Below are 8285 nucleotides of genomic sequence, written 5' to 3'. Positions count from 1 at the left end.
TTCACTAAACTAACAACTCTACACGCTAGTTTTACACTCATTCAAATATCAGTCACTCTCACTCAATTCCCCATCACTCAATCAACAGCTTGATTATTGTATAATGGAAACAAAGATCAATGAGACAGACTTACGGGTTGACTGCCGGTGCTAGGCCTCTGGCTACCAGGTGACAGTGTTCATGTCTGTGACTGGCAGACATACCCCCCCCCCCCAAGCCAGTAAATTCATTTTCTGACAGCAATGTTGATCGACCAGCTAAGTTTTCCGGAATGTTTAACTATGACTGTTGACTGTGTTAGAGTGTCTGATATTTGTGTTTCATGACGGTGTGTCTGATGACTGTATCTGTGGACTGATGACTATGTGTACGTTGGTTAGAATTTGAACTCATCTCTATGTGCTTGAAAGAACGAGTTTCAACCTAGAGCTGTGACTCCACGAACTATTGCTTCTTGTCATACTGTCTGTTGAAACTATGTATTGATCGTTAATCTTAGAGTGAAAGTATTTTTTAATTGTTATGGGTAGTGAGTCCTTACTTATGAATGTGATACACTGGGTTCCTCCAGTCTATATTCCCCCAGTTTACGTTGTAATGCGAGGCTCTTATGAAGGTACCTCGACTCACTCCGCCACAGTAAAACATTAGCACTCCCCGAATACCAACAACAGTATGTGGGAGTCACCTCTACAGCTTCACAGTAACCTTAGAGTTAATCTTCACCGGGTAGTGGGAAGGTCCTACTATTTTAGAATTATCACCAGTATCATTTTCGTCGTTCGACCAGTTCCAGTCGTCATGAACACACTCTTCTGATCAGCCCTGGTTAATTACTCCACTCATAGATTTATCTGACTCTGAATCTGGTTCAACTGTCCCACTTAGGTTTCAATACGGTGTTATCAAGCAGCAGCATTACACTCACAGATCTCTTGCCACCCACTGCGTAAACACAAGTATGGGAAAAAAGACAAGATAAAAGCATATAATATTTAATGTACAAGAAACATTCTGTAAGACATATTGCCATGTGAAACATTTAGTATGACATTTTCCAAAGTGAAACATTCAGTATGACATATTGCCTTATGTAATATTCAGTATGTCATATTGCCTTGTATAACATTCAGTTTGACATATTGCCTTGTGAAACATTCAGTATTACATATGGTCATGTGATACATGTTACATGTCAGGTTTTCTTGTGGTGCATGCTGCAAGCCAAGTTTTTGTATGATGCATGCTGCATATAAGATTCCTTTACGAATCATACTACTTGACAGCTTTGCTTGAGACACATGTTGTAAGTCAGACTGAAGGCCATTCTAAGAACACAGTTTAGGATGGATCACATCATAATTCAGATAATATAAAGCCAATCGTTCCCTTAACTAGAATATTTGTGAGATTCAAAACACATCGCTACTATAATTACCATAATTAATATGAAGAGAAGATCAATGAAGAAAGTAGACTTATTTCAAGACGATCGTAAGTGCTTGATTTAATGTAACAGACATGCACATAACTAGTATTTATTCCTTGGTAGAGCGGAGGAGAGGTCAATATATATATATATATATATATATATATATATATATATATATATATATATATATATATATATATATATATATATATATATATATATATATATATATATATATGTCGTACCTAGTAGCCAGAACTCACTTTTCAGCCTACTATGCAAGGCCCGATTTGCCTAATAAGCCAAGTTTTCCTGAATTAATATATTTTCTCTAATTTTTTTCTTATGAAATGATAAAGCTACCCATTTCATTATGTATGAGGTCAATTGATTTTTATTGGAGTTAAAATTAACGTAGATATATGACCGAACCTAACCAACCCTACCTAACCTAACCTAACCTATCTTTATAGGTTAGGTTAGGTTAGGTAGCCGAAAAAGTTAGGTTAGGTTAGGTTAGGTAGGTTAGGTAGTCGAAAAACAATTAATTCATGAAAACTTGGCTTATTAGGCAAATCGGGCCTTGCATAGTAGGCTGAGAAGTGAGTTCTGGCTACTAGGTACGACATATATATATATATATATATATATATATATATATATATATATATATATATATATATATATGTCGTACCTAGTAGCCAGAACTCACTTCTCAGCCTACTATGCGAGGCCCGATTTGCCTAATAAGCCAAGTTTTACTGAATTAATATATTTTCTCTAATTTTTTTCTTATGAAATGATAAAGCTACCCATTTCATCATGTATGAGGTCAATTTTTTTTTATTGGAGTTAAAATTAACGTAGATATATGACCGAACCTAACCAACCCTACCTAACCTAACCTAACCTATCTCTATAGGTTAGGTTAGGTTAGGTAGCCGAAAACGTTAGGTTAGGTTAGGTTAGGTAGGTTAGGTTGTCGAAAAAACATTAATTCATGAAAACTAGGCTTATTAGGCAAATCAGGCCTTGCATAGTAGGCTGAGAAGTGAGTTCTGGCTACTAGGTACGACATATATATATATATATATATATATATATATATATATATATATATATATATATATATATATGTCGTACCTAGTAGCCAGAACTCACTTTTTGGCCTACTATTCAAGGCCCGATTTGCCTAATAAGCCAAGTTTTCCTGAATTAATATATTTTTTCTAATTTTTTTCTTATGAAATGATAAAGCTACCCATTTCATTATGTATGAGGTCATTTTTTTTTATTGGAGTTAAAATTAACGCAGATATATGACCGAACCTAACCAACCCTACCTAACCTAACCTAACCTATCTTTATAGGTTAGGTTAGGTTAGGTAGCCGGAAAAGTTAGGTTAGGTTAGGTTAGGTAGGTTAGGTAGTCGAAAAAGCATTAATTCATGAAAACTCGGCTTATTAGGCAAATCGGGCCTTGCATAGTAGGCTGAGAAGTGTGTTCTGGCTACTAGGTACGACATATATATATATATATATATATGTATGTCGTACCTAGTAGCCAGAACGCACTTCTTAGCCTACTATGCTAGGCCCGATTTGCCTAATAAGCCAAGTTTTCCTGAATTAATATATTTTCTCTAATTTTTTTCTTATGAAATGATAAAGGTACCCACTTCATTATGTATGAGGTCAATTTTTTTTTATTGGAGTAAAAATTAACGTAGATATGTGACCAAACCTAACCAACCCTACCTAACCTAACCTAACCTATCTTTATAGGTTAGGTTAGGTTAGGTAGCCGAAAAAGTTACGTTAGGTTAGGTTAGGTAGGTTAGGTAGTCGAAAAACAATTAATTCATGAAAACTTGGCTTATTATGCAAATCGGGCCTTGCATAGTAGGCTGAGAAGTGCGTTCTGGCTACTAGGTACGACATATATATATATATATATATATATATATATATATATATATATATATATATATATATATATATATATATATATATATATATATATATATATATATATATATATATATATATATATATATATATATATATATATATATATATGTCGTACCTAGTAGCCAGAACTCACTTTTCAGCCTACTATTCAAGGCCCGATTTGCCTAATAAGCCAAGTTTTCCTGAATTAATATATTTACTATAATTTTTTTCTTATGAAATGATAAAGCAACCCTTTTCTCTATGTATGAGGTTAATTTTTTTTATTGGAGTTAAAATTAACGTAGATATATGACCGAACCTAACCAACCCTACCTAACCTAACCTAACCTATATTTATAGGTAAGGTTAGGTTAGGTAGCCAAAAAAAGCTAGGTTAGGTTAGGTTAGGTAGGTTAGGTAGACGAAAAAACATTAATTCATGAAAACTTGGCTTATTAGGCAAATCGGGCCTTGAATAGTAGGCTGAGAAGTGCGTTCTGGCTATTAGGTACGACATATATATATATATATATATATATATATATATATATATATATATATATATATATATATATATATATATATATATATATATATATATATATATATATATATATATATATATATATATATATATATATATATATATATATAATGCGTTATGTGTGGTTTCCCTCTAATGCGTTATGTGTGGTTTCCTCCGAGGCTATGGGTCCCCCTTCTTCCAGCTAGAGGTGGTACTCCCTTCCATGAAATAAAAAAAAAAAAAAAAAAAATATATATATATATATATATATATATATATATATATATATATATATATATATATATATATATATATATATATATATATATATATATATATATATATATATGTCGTACCTAATAGCCAGAACGCACTTCTCAGCCTACTATTCAAGGCCCGATTTGCCTAATAAGCCAAGTTTTCATGAATTAATGTTTTTTCGTCTACCTAACCTACCTAACCTAACCTAACCTAGCTTTTTTTGGCTACCTAACCTAACCTTACCTATAAATATAGGTTAGGTTAGGTTAGGTAGGGTAGGTTAGGTTCGGTCATATATCTACGTTAATTTTAACTCCAATAAAAAAAATTGACCTCATACATAGAGAAAAGGGTTGCTTTATCATTTCATAAGAAAAAAATTATAGTAAATATATTAATTCAGGAAAACTTGGCTTATTAGGCAAATCGGGCCTTGAATAGTAGGCTGAGAAGTGAGTTCTGGCTACTAGGTACGACATATATATATATATATATATATATATATATATATATATATATATATATATATATATATATATATATATATATATATATATATATGTCGTACCTAGTAGCCAGAATGCACTTATCAGCCTACTATGCAAGGCCCGATTTGCCTAATAAGCCAAGTTTTCCTGAATTAATATATTTTCTCTAATTTTTTTCTTGTGAAATGATAAAGCTACCCATTTCATTATGTATGAGGTCAATTTTTTTTTATTGGAGCTAAAATTAACGTAGATATATGACCGAACCTAACCAACCCTACCTAACCTAACCTAACCTATCTTTATAGGTTAGGTTAGGTTACGTAGCCGAAAAAGTTAGGTTAGGTTAGGTTAGGTAGTCGAAAAACAATTAATTCATGAAAACTTGGCTTATTAGGCAAATTGGGCCTTGCATAGTAGGCTGAGAAGTGCGTTCTGGCTACTAGGTACGACATATATATATATATATATATATATATATATATATATATATATATATATATATATATATATATAACTGAAAACTCACACCCCAGAAGTGACTCGAACCCATACTGCCAGGAGCAACGCAACTGGTATGTACAGGGACGCCTTAATCCGCTTGACCATCACGACCGGACAATAAGGAAGTGATAGCCGAAGCTATTTTAACCACTTCCCCGCCGGTTATCACTTCCTTATTGTCCGGTCGTGATGGTCAAGCGGATTAAGGCGTCCCTGTACATACCAGTTGCGTTGCTCCTGGCAGTATGGGTTCGAGTCACTTCTGGGGTGTGAGTTTTCAGTTGTATATAGTCCTGGGGACCATTCAGGCTTGTTTGCATATATATATATATATATAACTGAAAACTCACACCCCAGAAGTGACTCGAACCCATACTCCCACAACTGGTATGTACAGGGACGCCTTAATCCGCTTGACCATCACGACCGGACAATAAGGAAGTGATAGCCGAGGCTATATGAACCACTTCCCCGCCGGCACTCGGATGGTAATCTTGGGCATAGCATTTTATCAAATCACCTCATTCTTTGGGGCACACGTGAGGAACACAAATGCAAACAAGCCTGAATGGTCCCCAGGACTATATACAACTGAAAACTCACACCCCAGAAGTGACTCGAACCCATACTCCCACAACTGGTATGTACAGGGACGCCTTAATCCGCTTGACCATCACGACCGGACAATAAGGAAGTGATAGCCGAGGCTATATGAACCACTTCCCCGCCGGCACTCCACTTCCGCCGGAAGTGGTTCATATAGCCTCGGCTATCACTTCCTTATTGTCCGGTCGTGATGGTCAAGCGGATTAAGGCGTCCCTGTACATACCAGTTGTGGGAGTATGGGTTCGAGTCACTTCTGGGGTGTGAGTTTTCAGTTGTATATAGTCCTGGGGACCATTCAGGCTTGTTTGCATTTATATATATATATATATATATGTATGTCGTACCTAGTAGCCAGAACGCACTTCACAGCCTACTATGCAAGGCCCGATTTGCCAAATAAGCCAAGTTTTCATGAATTAATTTTTTTTCGACTACCTAACCTACCTAATCTAACCTAACCTAGCATTTTTTCGGCTACCTATCCTAACCTAACCTATAAAGATAGGTTAGGTTGGGTTGGTTAGGTTCAGTCATATATCTACGTTAATTTTAACTCCAATAAAAAAGAATTGACCTCATACATAATGAAATGGGCAACTTTATCATTTCATAAGAAAAAAATTTGAGAAAATATATTAATTCAGGAAAACTAGGCAAATCGGGCCTTGCATAGTAGGCTGTGAAGTGCGTTCTGGCTACTAGGTACGACATTATATATATATTATATATATATATATATATATATATATATATATATATATATATATATATATATATATATATATATATATATATATATATTAGTATATTTTGGTAGCAGTCTTTCCTGTAGACATATATTATTAAATATGACCGAAAAAGTAAGATTAATAATTCTAACACGAATTTTCTCAATGTTTCTTATATTTTTCTTCACTGTTGATGGTAACTGAAAAATCAATTCTCCAAAATTCATTTTTATTTCTAGTGTGACGGTAAAGCGTTGGTGTTCGGCTGTTTCAAAAGCTGGGGGCAGGGCCTCGTCACATCACAAAAAAAAAGAGAAAGTTTGTCCTTTCGTCTGTGGTAAGGTAATGGGAAGACACAAAACACATGTATATAAACAATGAAATTTTAATTACTCTAGAAAACAAGACATGAATAAAGGCAATCTCATAAAATGCAGGACAAGTCAACAAACAAAATAACATGAATAATCACTGGCAAATGAAAAGTTACGCTAAGACAAGTAAGTTACAGTGATAGGAAAATAAATTAAATAATGGGTGCTGGAATACTGGCTTCAAGCTGCCACCTCCCTTAGTACACGAAAGCCAAGGCTTAGTCTACCAGCAAGAGATGTCAACTTCATGGAGCACAAAGATATTCTGACGAGTCTGGTGTGCTGCAGCTCAGACGACGACTCGTGGTGGTGGCGGAGTGCAGGTGCGACGAGACACCAGCCAATCAGCAACAGGCAGGCAGAGGATGAGCAGTTTGCTGGTTACGGCGGGCTGTGGCTAGGTGTCGGTGTGTGCAGGTACGATTTGCTTCCTGGGCAAAACGTTTGGCGATACTGATGGACGTATCTTCTATATAGTATCTTGTATGTTACGACGTAATGATGTAGGGAAGAGCAGGCTCAATCTCTCTTGAAAGAGATTATCGTCACACTAGTCTGACGCGACACTTGAGCGCGTTTCGTAAAACTTATTACATTTTCAAAGACTTTAGTTTACACAGACACAACTATAACTGAACAGAGCTGATTGATTGATTGATGAAGATTAAGCCACCCAAAAGGTGGCACGGGCATGAATAGCCCGTAAGTGGTGGCCCTTTTGAGCCATTACCAGTATCAAGAGCTGATACTGGTGATCTGTGGAGGTGCGACTGCGCCCTGCGTGACGGGAGATGTCTCCCTTGTTAATGTGTTAAGATGAAGATGAAGCCACCCAAAAGGTGGCACGGGCATGAATAGCCCGTAAGTGGTGGCCCTTTTGAGCCATCACCAGTATCAATAGATGATACTGGAGATCTGTGGAGGTGCGACTGCACCCTGCGTGACGGGAGATGTCTCCCATGAATGTCTCCAAGATGAAGATTAAGCCATCCAAAAGGTGGCACGGACATGAATAGCTCGTAAGTGGTGGCCCTTTTGAGCCATTACCAGTATCATGAGCTGATACTGGAGATCTGTGGAGATGGAACTGCACCCTGCGTGACGGGAGATGTCTCCCGTGTGAACAGAGCTTGTTGTTGTTGTTATAGATTCAGCTACTCGGAACAAGTTCCAAGTAGCATGTGCTATGGTGAGCCCGTAATTTACCTGGCACATGAGCGGGGCAAGAAGCACGGGCTATGGTTAGCCTCGTGGACGGGAGATATCTCCCGTCGAACAGAGCTTAAACATCTTCGATTTTATACCTGCATTTGGGTGAGGTGATATGTTACAACAGTTATTGTTGTAACATAACAACAGTTATTGTTGTAACATATCACCTCACCCAAATGCAGGTATAAAATCGAAGATG

This window comes from Procambarus clarkii, chromosome 59 (assembly GCF_040958095.1).
Source record: "Procambarus clarkii isolate CNS0578487 chromosome 59, FALCON_Pclarkii_2.0, whole genome shotgun sequence".
Lineage (NCBI taxonomy): Eukaryota > Metazoa > Arthropoda > Malacostraca > Decapoda > Cambaridae > Procambarus > Procambarus clarkii.
Note: the sequence above shows the minus strand (reverse complement) of the source record.